General features: G+C 40.7%; 1 long non-coding RNA gene across 1 annotated transcript in view; it reads right to left on the bottom strand.

Annotated features, from left to right (window-relative positions):
* The window catches only part of LOC115459003, a 142,836-nt gene that overhangs the window by 102,140 nt on the left and 25,868 nt on the right, over positions 1 to 14,828 (bottom strand). The gene's annotated exons all lie outside the window — the stretch shown is intronic.

The raw sequence follows: 14,828 nt of genomic DNA, 5'->3' as shown, positions 1-14,828 counted from the left end.
AAGGCTGAACTCTTTGAAGAGCCTTCTCATTTGCACAAAGACGCTGGTAAACGTATAGATATGGCATGTTGAAAACAAGGTTGAGTTTCAACAAATAAAATGTTCCAATTTTCTTTACAAATAAACATTCAATCATTTCACTAGGATGTCATACATATCTGTATCTCAAGAAATAAGCAAATTTTAAAGGTATCAAAATAATATTCCATTTTAATTTCATTTTTAACAATACAATCCAACAAAAAGACTCAGAAAGTAGAGAAACTATAAGCAATTATCAATAATCACATTATACAATAGAAAATTCAACAAGCCCACGTCAAGGGAACCAATATTACCAATTAAAAAATCTATAATTCACATTGCTAATAATTAAGGGCTTCTTATCAAGCCACACTAGCAGTTCCCATGCAAAACTACAGACAGAGCTCATTCAAAGTCGCATTGCCGTACTGGGAAACACTAGCATGGCTTGATAAGAGGCCCTTAATTATCTCATCAAATTAACTTGCTAAACCCTAGTTACTTCTTTCTCACTACTCTTAAGAAGTTGATCTAATGAAATAGATCCCAGAAAACATAACCTTTACTCTGAAAATAAACCAAACACTTGCATGGAAATTTAAGGAAAACAAGTTGTGCCCAGGGCCAGTCATCTAGATTTCAAAGTCAAAAAAGCTTTCCACTTGAGCTGTGTGGCCCTGGCCACATCAAGAAATATGATTTTTTTGCCCCAACAAAACTTTTCAACTTCTTAAAATACAGTTTTTGCCCACACAAAAGTTTTCAACATCTTAAAATACAGTTTCATAATCAAAGCTTTATCACTCTTGTTAACTAAAATTACCATAATTGTGGAACAAGATTGTATTATATTTTGAGTAGCCTCAAGAAAAGCTGTAAAAAAATATTCTTAATTAGGAGCTTGGTTGCTAGTGGCATTTTAAAGTAACTTTCAGAGAAAGGCACTGAATGCTATATTATGATGCAATTTTTATGAAAAGTATTTTTGATAAAGGTTCCTTTATGAAAAGTGTTATTAAAGTTTTGAAATTAAAGTTTGATAGGATGGAGGTGGGAGTGACGGATGATTGAAAAATATATTGAGGTTGTGGACTTGGGGACAGCTGTGCATTGTGAGAGGTCCGGTGACCTACACATGTATATTACTGATGTCCTCCCTCTCCTTCTTGCTAAAATATTTCTAAAAGAAGTACTGGCTTGCTGCAATCACCTTCTACCTTTTTCCTGTTTATATATTGAGCTTTTATTACTTTAGCAGGAATGTCCATAATTTTTACATCCTCTCTGAAAACCCTTGATACTACTACAGATAAATCCATTAGTTTTCAACCTCAGATTTCCAAAATTATTAAATGGTTTTTACAAACTAAAACAGATTTATTCCGTTCCTCATTTATTTTATAAAAACACCCTCCGAATTCTTATCTATTCATTTGTTATGTTTAAACGGTTTTTATTCAGATACACAGAAAAACAGTACAATAATATAAAGGAACTGACTCTACAAAGAATACAACCTTGTCATTAATACTCAATCATTCCTATTTATATACACAACTATATCGGCGACCACAATTTTTGAAATTGACCACCTCACACCCTCCATCTATCCTTACCCCCACCCTTAAATGTATGGGGTATGTTCACTAAGGTGTGTTAGCATTTTTAACACGCCTGTAAATTTAAGGCGTGTTAAACACTAACACGTCTAATCATTTCTATGGGCGTCCACAGCACCGCTTAGTAAACCTAGCCCTAAGTGTTTTGATGGAGAAAAACTGAATAGAAACAAAACTCACAATAGATAGAATGATAAACAACAAGGATATCTGGAACATAAACTACTAATACAGTTTGTCCCAACACACAACAATAGTATCTAAAATTGGACATTAGAAGTGACTAGAGTTGTCTAATCTCCTCAGTCAACCATCTCAGAATATCAATCATCTTAAGTGTATGACTATTCTCCCACCTCTTCAGTAACCCAAATTAGGATAACTAACCATCCCCAACCTCCTCAAACTTTTCCCTTTCCCTTGGTGTGTGCGGTATAGACACCCACCTAAAAAATTGGGGTTAGTTAAAACAACCTAAGAATAAGACTCCTAGTTTTTTTTTCTTACATTTGTACCCCACGCTTTCCCACTCATGGCAGGCTCAATGCTGCTTACATGGGGCAATGGAGGGTTAAGTGACTTTCCCAGAGTCACAAGGAGCTGCCTGTGCCTGAAGTGGGAATCGAACTCAGTTCCTCAGCTCCCCAGGACCAAAGTCCACCACCCTAACTACTAGGCCACTCCTCTTGTGAGATAAAGATTGGATACAGATATCCCAGACTGCCAAAAAAAAAAAAAAAGCTTTTTCTGCTTGAAAGAAGATTTAGCTTGTCTTTGCTCCAGCAGCAAGTGTATGAAGGTGATTATGCCACGACCAGAAGGATGGAGCTTCGTTGCTGATCCACACACCATAAATGACCTTTTTACCCAGTACCTCTGCCTTCCTCAGATTCTTGACAATGACCATTTTTTTTAGGCAAAAAGCCTCATTTATCCAAAAGTAGACCCGCTGGCGAAAGGGAGCGAGAATGTCCCAACAGTACTGTAATATGGTCGACCAAAATTTTTTTATTTTTGGACAACTCCAAAAACCATGGTTAGTTCCTTGATAACATTTCCTACATACAGTAGTATCTAACCAACCAGACTTAAATACTTGTTCTTGTGTAAAATATGCCTGGTGAAGATTAAGAAATTGACACCCTCTTAACTCAACACTTAATGACATTTCTGGTATTCTTTTAATTAATAAACCTAGATCCAGCACCGCCAAAGGGAGGCCCTACACTCCACCTGGTGCTCACTCGACTCCAAAATGTTAAAATTGTTGCAATTCACGATAAAGTGTGGACACCGAGAATCCATCTTCTGGAAATCTTTCAAAAAATTATTTTACATGATCTCCCAAAGGAAGGAAACTACTGGAATCTAGAGAACGAATATAACGGCATAATTGTTGATATGCCAAAAAATCCTGTGCTTCAGCAATGCCTTGATTTTAAAGTTCAGCCCATGAGATCATATTACCCATGTGATGCAAAACATGTTGAAACAGTCACTTTTCTGTGAGCCTAGTATATAAAAACTAGAATTCTCGCTGATTGGAGAAAACTAGAGATTACCTTGAATGGTAAAATTGATTCAATTCCTAAAACTGGAGATTACCTTGAATGGTAAAATTGATTCGATTCCTTAGGATTGCCCGCCAAAAATATCACAAAATCCCTCCATATGTCTATCAATGGATGGGGCAGAACATTATGACACCAATAATATGGCAAGAAACCTAGCAAGGTGTGTAGCAAAGAAATAAACTGCCAAGGTGATAAAAGGCTATCTCAGTCTCTACACATAAAAGTTTCTTGGTCTAGAAACCAGTCCCCAAAATGTCTGAGTTAGCATGCTTGATTGTACTTCTCAAGATCAGAAAGATCCATATGTATTTAAATGGTGTTTTCAGCCTATCAACTGCCCCCCCCCCCCCCCAAAAAAAAATGTATTCAATGAAACCATATTTTTTAAACAATTTAAGAGGTTTTAATTGCAATGTATAGAGCCACTTAGGAAACAAAATCATACTAAACAGAAGAATTCTACCACGTAGAGAAAAGAAAAATATCCCCCATTTAGAGGGGCATAATCGAAAGGGATGCCCAAGTTTTGCTGAGGACATCCTTGCAAAATGTCCTGGCAAAGGGGCAGGGAAATCTGTATTATCAAAACAAGATAGGTGTCCATCTTTTGTTTCAATAATACGGTCGGGGACGCCCAAATCTTGACATTTAGGTTATCCCTAGAGATGGTCGTCCCTAGACTTGGTCGTTTCTGATTTTCGGCGATAATGTAAACTAAGGACGCCTATCTCAGAAACGACCAAATGCAAGCCCTTTGGTCGTGTGAGGAGCCAGCATTCGTAGTGCAGTGGTCCCCCTGACATGCCAGGACACCAACCGGGCACCCTAGGGGGCACTGCAGTGAACTTCACAAATTCCTCCCAGATACATATAGCTTCCTTTCCATGTGTGCTGAGCCCCCCCCCCAAAAAAAACCCACTACCCAAAACTGTACACCACTACCATAGCCCTTACGGGTGAAGGGGGGCACCTAGATGTGGGTACAGTGAGCTTGTGGTGGGTTTTGGAGGGCTCAAATTTACCACCACAAGTGTAACAGGTGCGGGGGGGTTGGGCCTGGGTCCGCCTGCCTGAAGTGCACTGCACCCACTAAAACTGCTCCAGGGACCTGCATACTGCTGCGATGGACCCGAGTATGACATTTGAGGCTGGCACGACATAATTTTAAAGTTGTTTTTTGAGGGTGGGAGGGGGGTTAGTGACCACTGGGGAGTAAGGGGCGGTCATCCCCGATTCTCTCCGGTGGTCATCTGGTCAGTTCGGGCACCTTTTTGTGCCTTGGTCGTAAGAAAAACAGGACCAGGTAAAGTCGTCCAAATGCTCGTCAGGGACGCCCGTTATTTTCCATTATGGGTCGAGGATGCCCAGGTGTTAGGCACGCCCAAGTCCCGCCTTTGCTATGCCTCCCACATGCCCCCTTGAACTTTGGTCATCTCCGCGACAGAAAGCAGTTGGGGACGCCCAAAATCGGCTTTCAATTATGCCGATTTGGGCAGCCCTGTGAGAAGGACACCCATCTTCCGATTTGTGTCGAAAGATGGATGTCCTTCTCTTTCGAAAATAAGCCTTTTAGCTAAGCAATCACTAGCATATATCACAAAAATGTTACGTCTGTGCTCACCTCGCCCTCTGGTGGCCAGAACCGGTGGCTGCTATGGACTACCCCCCGTTCCAGACTTTAGCCCAGTCCAGTCCGGATCTTCCAGGCTGCCAAACTTGTCTGTCTTGTTTGACCCTTCACAGTACCCGTAGTTGCCTGGTGATTGCTGCATCTGAGCCTCAGCTGCTGCTGGGCTTATTAGCCATTTTGAAACCTTTCTGTCTTGCCTTTGCATTGCATCTAAGGTCCCTGGTATGTTGGTGTGCTTAGTGCACTTCTGCCTAGTCCAGTTCTTGTTTGAATTTCTTGTCTGAGATCCTTATCTGATGCTAGTTAGTCTGTGTGTAGTTTAGTTTAGGTTTTATTGCTTATTTCCTTGACTGGTTTCTGGTCTGTATTCTGTGTCTATTCTTGGTTCTCTGTGTTTCCTGTTTAGTGGCTGCGCTGGCAGCTTTTAGTCTTACTCTGTTGTGTGTTGCCTGTTGGTATCCTGCCCCTGCCCTGTCCTGCAAAGCCCTGCCGGCCGCCTGCACTCAGGGGCTCAACTCCTGGGGAAAAGCAGCTAAGCGCAGGTGAAGACTAGGGTTCCTGCTCTGCCTGTTCCAGCTTGTTTGCCTCTGCTGCAACCCCAGTCCGGGGTTCCAGTCCTGTTCTGCCCTGTTCCTGGTTTTGCCTGCTGCTGCCGCTCCTCAGCAGTGGCCCAAGGGCTCACAAACCCAGTTTCCAGCTTTGAAAACGTGACAAAAAAAAAGACAGGTTTTCATCATGAAACATAGAGGTTTTAAAAGGTTGCCCACTGAAATGGAAAGGGGTGATCCCAAGTCCTTTGCAATACTTCCATAGTAGGTACTTCCATATTAGGTAGATCAAGTGATCTATTAAAATTCAGTATGAAGCCAGAGAAATCCCCGTATTCTTCGAAGCTTTCCAGGAAAGGTAATAAAAAGGATTGGAGATTTACAAGATGTACCAAAAGATCATCTGCGAAAGCTGAACTTTTAAATTCCTGGGAGCCAATCTTCCCACCCTATATGTCTGTGTTAACTAAAATTTCTCTTATAAGGGTATCTAAAGCCAAACCAAATAAAAGTGGAGACAAGGGGCAGCCCCTGATGCGTACCTCTTTGCATTGCAAAAGGTTCAGACAGAGTACCATTCACACAAATCAAAGCACTTGGAGAGGAGTACAAGGATCTCACTGCATCCAGAAAAAAAAATAACCTCTATCCCATATTTACCAAGCTTTGCGAACAGAGTCCCAAGCTACCCGAGTAAATGCCTTCTCTGCGTTGAAACTGACAAACACAGAAGGCAGCAATCTCTACTCTATATATTCCAAAGAGATAAGAATTGTTCTTAAATTCTTTGTTACATTACAGCCTCTCACAAACCCCACCTGAGAAGTAGTCATCAAGGAGGGCAGCACTTGCGCCATGATTGGCCAAGATGTTAGCATATAACAGACTCCACATTTAAAAAGGAAATAGGGCAGTAAGATGTAGGTTGTATTGGGTCCTTCCCTGGTTTCAAAAATACCACAATCTAGGCTAATTGTAACGAACTTGGCAATTCACCCCTTGTCACAAACTGCGTGAATAGGATTGCAAGGTGGGAGTGACCAATGAGTGCAGAATCTTACAAAATTTCACCAAAAAGCCATCCGGCCCTAGTGCTTTAAAAAGAGCACTTCGTTGAATGGTCACTGACACTTCACCCATGGTAATAGGTGCACTCAGCACTTGCTTACAAATTTGAGATAACAGGGAGGGAAATGCTCTCTAAATAGGTGTCACTGGTCAAACCAGTCTCAGAGGGCCGCGTATAAAGTTGGTGAAAATATTGTCTAAAAACTTCAGCCACCTCTTGATCAGACTGCATCATCATTCCCCCTCCTCTATCCACCTGTGTAATTATTGCTGGCCCCCTTAAGATTCTTTAAGCAGTTTAGCTAATATCTTGCCACTCCGTTTAAAGCTAATAAAAGCCAGAATCTCATCCTGAAGCACTGCTTTAGCTGCTTCCCAAAAGAGTACTGATCATTTAAATGTATGGCATTATGGAATTTATATTCAGACCACTTTTGCATCAAAAAATCTTTGAACTCCGAATCCCAGTACGACTAAGGGGGAAACTTCCACTGGAAATTTTTGTCTGTGGCCTTCCCCAACTCAACGGTACATCACATAAGAGCATGATTCAAAATACTATCAGGCTTATTTTCGAAAGAGAAGGACGCTCATCTTTCGACACAAATCAGAAGATGGGCGTCCTTCTCACAGGGTCGCCCAAATCAGTATAATGGAAAGTCGATTTTGGGCGTCCCCAACTGCTTTCTGTCACAGGGATGACCAAAGTTCCCGGGGGCGTGCCAGAGGTGTAGTGAAGGCGGGACTTGGGCGTGCCTAACACATGGGCGTCCTCGACCGATAATGGAAAAAAAAGGGCGTCCTTGACGAACACTTGGAAGACTACCTAGTCCTTTTTCTTACGACTAAGCCACAAAAAGGTGCCCGAACTGACCAGATGACCACCGGAGGGAATCGGGGATGACTTCTCCCCTTACTCCCCCAGTGGTCACTAACCCCCGCCCACCCTCAAAAAATATTTTTTGCCAGCCTCTATGCCAGCCTCAAATATCATACCCAGCTCTATAACAGCAGTATGCAGGTCCCTGGAGCAGTTTTAGTGGGTGCAGTACACTTCAGGCAGGCGGACCCAGGCCCATTCCCCCCCCCCCCCCCCACCTGTTACACTTGTGGTGGTAAATGTGAGCCCTCCAAACCCCACCAGAAACCCACTGTACCCACATCTAGGTGCCCCCCTTCACCCATAAGGGCTATGGTAGTGGTGTACAGTTGTAGGGAGTGGGGTTTTTTTTTGGGGGGGGGGGGGGTTGGTGGGGGGGCTCAGCACACAAGGTAAGGGAGCTATGCACCTGGGAGCAATTTGCAATTTGTGAAGTCCACTGCAGTGCCCCCTAGGGTGTCCGGTTGTTGTCCTGGCATGTCAGGGGGTCCACTGCACTACGAATGCTGGCTCCTCCCACGACCAAAGGGCTTGCATTTGGTCATTTCTGAGATGGGCTTGGGGGGGGGGGGGGGCTCAGCACACATGGAAAGGAAGCTATGTATCTGGGAGGAATTTGTGAAGTTCACTGCAGTGCCCCCTAGGGTGCCCAGTTGGTGTCCTGGCATGTCAGAGAGACCACTGCACTACAAATGCTGGCTCCTCACACGACCAAAGTGCTTGCATTTGGTCGTTTCTGAGATGGGCATCCTTAGTTTCCATTATTGCCAAAAATCAGAAACGACCAAGTCTAAGGACGACCAAGTCTAAGGACGACCATCTCTAGGGACAAAATAAATGTCAAGATTTGGGAGTCCCCGACCGTATTATCGAAACGAAAGATGGACACCCATCGTTCTTGGAGTTACCATCGATCGAAACCTAACACTCGAGAGCCATGCGAAAAACACAACCAAGAAGATGTTCCACTCAATGTGGAAATTAAAAAGAATAAGACCTTTCTTCCCAAGAAATGTTTTCCGCAACCTGGTACAGTCAATCGTGCTCAGTCATCTGGATTACTGTAACGCACTTTACGCCGGCTGTAAAGAGCAGATAATCAAAAGACTTCAGACAGCCCAAAACACAGCAGCTAGACTCATATTTGGCAAAACAAAATATGAAAGTGCTAAACCCCTACGAGAAAAACTACACTGGCTACCACTAAAAGAGTGCATCACATTCAAAATCTGTAATTTAGTTCACAAAATCATCCACAGAGATGCACCAGCCTACATGTCAGATCTGATTGACCTGCCACCCAGAAATGCCAAGAGATCATCCCGCAAATTCCTTGATCTGCACTTCCCTAACTGCAAAGGTCTAAAATACAAATTAATACACGCATCAAACTTTACTTACTTGAGCACTCAATTTTGGAATGCCACGCAACTTAAAAATGATCTACGAATTTATGAACTTCCGCAAACTACTGAAGACCCATCTCTTCAACAAGGCATACCACAAAGATCAACCGATATGAATACATACAGCTCCTTCACAAACATACAGAACTGTCTCATAATACCTGCTTGCTATACTAATATCATGTTTCATCATTATCATGTTACCCAATATCCTTCTTGATACACTATGATTACATTCCTTCTTTAATCATATTGCTCAAGCTCCTTCTATAACACTAATTATCTATTTTCTATTATATCGCCACTAATCATAATATATTGTAAGCCACATTGAGCCTGCAAAGAGGTGGGAAAACGTGGGATACAAATGTAATAAATAAATAAATACGGGTTTCCCCGCCCCTTCGCCATGGGCGCCCCTTTCGATTATGCCCCTCCACACGGGCCTAATTCCACACCCTAGATTTGGGGGAAAAAAAACTCCTTCAAAGCAACCAATAATCAATTCTAGATTGCGAGTCATGTGCACAAGATAAAAGAGTGTAATCCCTCTCACCAGGATACAATGTCCTCCATACTCTATTAGGTCTAAAGTGGAACAAATCAAGGGGATACCCCAGGTTAAACTTAGATTTTCATGTAATGAAGAATGAGTTTTATCCATAGCAGGGTCATGGACCGTGTTAAAGTCTCCACCCATTATGAAAGGAATATCAGGCCGCTGTTTGTGGTTAAAATGAGAAAAATAAGGAATGAACTGGGTGCTCTGTGCACCAAAACAACTGGAATGCTATGTACATGATGGAAAAGTGAGTCAATGCCAATATAACAGGAAATCATTTGAAACTTAGACAACTAGCATACAAGATCTAGAAAACAGGTCATTGGCTGACATTAATCCTAATGTAATAGAGCACCCAGTTCATTCCTTATTTTTCTCATTTTAACCACAAATAGGGAGCAACCCTTCTGTTTTCTTTTTATATTTTGTATACCTCCTTTATAATTATGAACACCCCCTCTGATTTTATGCACACTTTATGAACAAATTAAATTGTTTGCTATTTATTTACACTTGCATGCTTAGGATACGCTAACCATTAGCCATGGTTTTTTTTTAATTTTCCTTTTATTATATGAGATTGCAACATAGTTACGTGACACCATTATTGTGACTAATAGTGTTTTTACTTTACATTTTTTTTGATAATTGTTATAAGTGAACATTTTACTGCAATTGAAGAGGTATTCATTTGCTTTCCTTAAATCATGCATGTGTGTTATTTTCTCTCTCTGTATTTATTAACCCTAGAACGCATGACGTTAAAAATATACATATTAACGTCATGGGGGCCTTTTAGGCCCCCATGCACATAATGTAGAAAAACACACTTAAATAACTTTCACAAGTTTATTTCAAAATTGCTCAATAAAATATGAATAGTGGACAACATTTTAATTATAATTTTTCACAGAAAACACCAAAAAATCTTTTTTTTCCCAAATTTCACGCAAAGACATGAAAACACACAAAAATGCATAGAAATCTATAGCAAACTAGCTGCAGCTACATTTTTATTCTAACTTTCTTTTCTATTATATTAGTCTTCCAAACAATTCTGACATGTTATTTTTTCAGAAGAGTGTTCTTTGCAAACAGTTTCCTTACAAGTGGAACAATATCGCTCAGTTTTCCTCTCTATGTTTCTTGGACACATGAAACAACGCTTTCGTTTTCTTTCTCCTGGCTCTGGAGTAATCTGAAACTGTACGCCACACCGTTTCATTGCTTCTTTAGTTTTCTTTGGCAAGCATTTCAAGTCGCTTCGCTCTATCATGTGAGGTATTACAAGTTCATGACAAAGGTCCTTCAAGAATAAGCGTCTCCTGTCCTTCCTCTGTGCATGAAATTCAGGATGAGTTTCTGTATAAATAATGAATGAATTTAGGGCTGCTACATCAAGCATATTTGAAAATAGTACTACAGGCCATCGTTTTGTTTGCCTCTTACACGAATATTCTCCCACCATCTCATCCATTTTATCTACACCTCCTTTTGTTGCATTGTAATGCAGGATGATTTCTGGTTTCAATTTTTGGTTATTGCTGTCAACACTGCAATCGTGATGCATGGTACTGAGTAAAATTACAGATTTCTCCTTCTTTGCCTTGTAAGATACCAAAGTCGCTTTGTTATTGAATCCAAAGACACTCTCATAAAGTGCTCGCTGACGATTGTGTTTGAGTGCTGCTGGAATTTCTCGTCTGTTTTGCTTTATAGTACCAACAAGTGTAATAGCTTTTGCAAGCAGAAAATTGCCTAGTTCAACATTGGTGAAATAATTGTCCATGGTGATGTTTCTACCTGAATTGAATATTGGAACAGCAAGAGTTTTGACTATTTCAGACCCCAGATCCTTCTGTACTGGTGCACCAACCTCTTTGCCACAGTAGATTACGCCATTTATGCCATAATAATTTGCAGAATCACACATCCAGAAGATTTTTATACCGTACTTGGCTGGCTTGCTGGGCATGTATTGTATGAATTTGCAGCGTCCTCTGAACGGTACAAGTTGCTCATCTACAGTAACATTAGTACTAGGATTGTAAAGTTTTGTGCAATTTTTGATAAATATGTTCCAGATATAACTGATAGGGGCTAATTTGTCTGTTTCAAACCTCGCTGCACGAGTTTGCTTATCATCAAAGCGAATGATCCTTCTAATTTCCTCATATCTGCCCACTGACATTGTCGCCTTATAGTGTGGATCAGAAAGTGGGTCCAGAAATAATTCTCGTATTGGGACATCATACGATTTTTGACTCCCTGCCAGCAGGAAAAGTCCAATATATGCATAAAGTTCCTCTTTTGAGATATTTTTCCAGGACTTATTTTTTGCTGAAGCGATACGTCTTCCTTCTAGGTTTGAACATAATAGGACCTCTTCTGCAATATTGTCAGAAAAATAAGTACAGAATACATCTTTAGGGGTAAAGTAACTGGGACTTCCCACAGCTCCTTGAGCCTGTCTCACAATATTGTATATTGGAGTACGTCCGACTAATGTAGGATTACTGTCCCAAAAAACATTCGTTTTGGATGTTCTACTTATCACTTCTTGAGGATCCACTAGATTCACTTCTTCATCATCAGAAGAATCACTGGATGAGGATGTTTGATTAGCTGGTGGCAGATATTCTTCATCAGACAAAGATAGTTCACTTTCATCATCGCTTTGAAACATAATCGCTTCAATCTCTTGGTCAGTCAGACACTTGGAGGAAGACTGTGCCATTGCTGACTAGATGTTAGAAAATGAAACCGATTTCCTCTCAACAGCTTATCTTATCACAGGTCCTTCAGCAATTAGCTCACAGTGTATACTGTCCTCAGTGTTCAGAGGACCTGAGGTGATGTCATGGCCTTATCACTCCCTCCAAAAATCACATGACATCCTCACATGTTATTATCCACACCCTGGCCCCTCCACCAGCATTACTGAGTACAAATAAAGTAACTTGAGACACAAACACTTCTGAGAACATGATAAAAACAGCGGGGGCCTAAAAGGCCCCCAATTCGTACAGATGTAGTTTTCACCAAACAAGCATTGTTACACCATAATGCCTATGAAAAAAAATTATATGAACAACTGGATATTATCAACAATGACATACTTGAGTAATACCTTGAGTTTCAAAATTCTAACTAAAGTAATTTTGCAGATAATAGCAAAAATGTAAGCTTGGGGACCTAAAAGGCCCCCAATATGCGTTCTAGGGGTTAATGTACATATGTGTCAAAATTAGTACTGTATCAAAAATCACAATTTATCCTTTAATATTTTCATTATATCCTTTTTTTTTATTATATGTTAATATATGGTTTTTATTATATGTAAATGTTCTTACTTTGTTCATTTGTATGTGTTTTTATGATAGACCCCTGATACAGGCCTTGTTGGCCGAAACACAGCTGTTGGGTCTTGTTTGCTTCACAATATTTTGACCATCTATAGCAACTTCTGCTGATTCTTGAGTCACCTTCGCTGTTGTGTCACCCTTTTTTTTTTTTTTTTTTTAACATGCCTGTATGGTAGAAAACAATACAAGCTCTGTTTTACCAAAGGTTGCTTTTTAATAGCTGGTCTGCTTGACTGCTACTTCTGCTTTTTTGGATTGCTACTGCAGCTCATCCTTGCCTCTTTTTCTCCTGCACTTAACACAGAAAACCAAGTACATTATCTGTAGCTGGTTTTATCTGTGGACCACAAGACACTGAATGGGTGACGTTACTGATGGAGCATGTGAGGGAATCTATTCCAGCTTAGTAAGAAACCTCTGAGACATCTCACTGTGCATGGATGCCATTTCCCATCTGCTGCTGTCACACAGGACCACCTCAGTCTTGATATTTAGATCAGAGTAGAATAAAATTCCTTGGAGAGGTAAGCTGGTATGTGAGAATTTATACAGGACACCGTTACAGGTACATATCTTGTGGGTCCATATTCAAAAGTACTTTTTTGGATAACAGCACCTGCTACCTGGATAAGTACTGCTGACTGGAATATTCAAAGACACTATCTGGATAGTGCCTCTGAATATTCTTACAGTCTGCCTCTCATGGTGTTAGAGTGGTGTGAGCAGCCCCACAATTTATCAAATAGTGGCAATATTCAGTCTGCTATCTGGATAACTTAGGCCAGAAAACAATCATTCTTCTGAAGACTCTGGCATTACTTATTAGCTTTCAGAAGTCTAAGCTTTGGACAACCAACATCATTTCCTTTAGAGGAGTTGTAAGGGACATCAAGAAAACCAAGGCATTTCTCCCAAATAACAGGGTCCAAATGCTCATGGCTCATGTTCATACCATATAACAGCATCCAACGTCCCAGCCACTGCTTACAGATGATCAGGCATATGGATGCCAATATTCATGATATCCCTCTAGTTTGCCTGAAAATGTGGTGTCCTCAATTGGGACTGGTAATCCACCTAGGCGGAAGAACAACAAAATCCCACAAAACCAACTAACAGCAAAAAAGAGTGGGAAGTGGACCAATGACTCCAGAGACAGGGACAGCTGGGTAGAACTGAGAGATTTTATTACAGACTCGACACAGATCTGTGTTTTGGCCACAGGCCTACCTCAGGAGTCTAAAAACATACAAAATAACATGTAAAGCAATATAAATGATAAAAGTACAAAATATATGTAACATGTAAGATGATACAAATGATAGCAGTTCTGTCCTATAAACCCTATTTTCGTGTACTTTTTCCTTAGACCCTTCATCCCACTGATCCCATCATATGTACGTGACACTACTGACATGATAAATACTTTGCAAAGTTATGATGATCCGTTACTTGACACTATCATGGTCACGCTTGATAAAGGGTCCCTCTGTAGCAATATTCCTCAGTTTGAAGCTTTGAACATCATAGAGAAGACACTTCAAAAAAGAACTACACATAGAAGAATTCCCAATCACTTCATACTTACCCATGCAACTTTAGCCCTTACAAAGAATTATTTCACCTTCCAGAATACATATTACCAGCAAATCAAAGGAACGGCCATGGGGTCAGCCATGGCTCCTGACGTTGCCAATTTATATGTTAGGAACTTTGAACAGGAACATCTGGAATCCAGTACATTCATAGAATATATCAAAATACATAAGAGATATATTGACATTTTTATTCTCTGGCAAGGTGATGTTGAATCCCTCCAAACCTTCCACAGTTGGCTAAACTCCATAGATTTAAATTTGAAACTCAAAATGGAATACAGTACAGATGTCGTCCACTTCCTTGACCTTACCATTTCTAAAGACCAATACTTTTTCAAAACAACTATTTACTGGAAACCTACAGACAGCTGCCATAGTGCAAGAAGGCATTCCTATCATAACCTTTGTCTAAAGAAAAATTTACCATTAAGCCAATTCCTCCGGTTGCGTCGAATCCAATCTGATTTGGAGGACTTCAACATTCAAGCCGAGACTTTGAGCCACAGATTCTTCACCAGAGGATATCCGGCCCAATGCATTCATAAGGGATATAC

This window comes from Microcaecilia unicolor, unplaced genomic scaffold, assembly GCF_901765095.1.
Source record: "Microcaecilia unicolor unplaced genomic scaffold, aMicUni1.1, whole genome shotgun sequence".
Lineage (NCBI taxonomy): Eukaryota > Metazoa > Chordata > Amphibia > Gymnophiona > Siphonopidae > Microcaecilia > Microcaecilia unicolor.
This window is presented reverse-complemented; position numbering and strand designations above follow the sequence as displayed.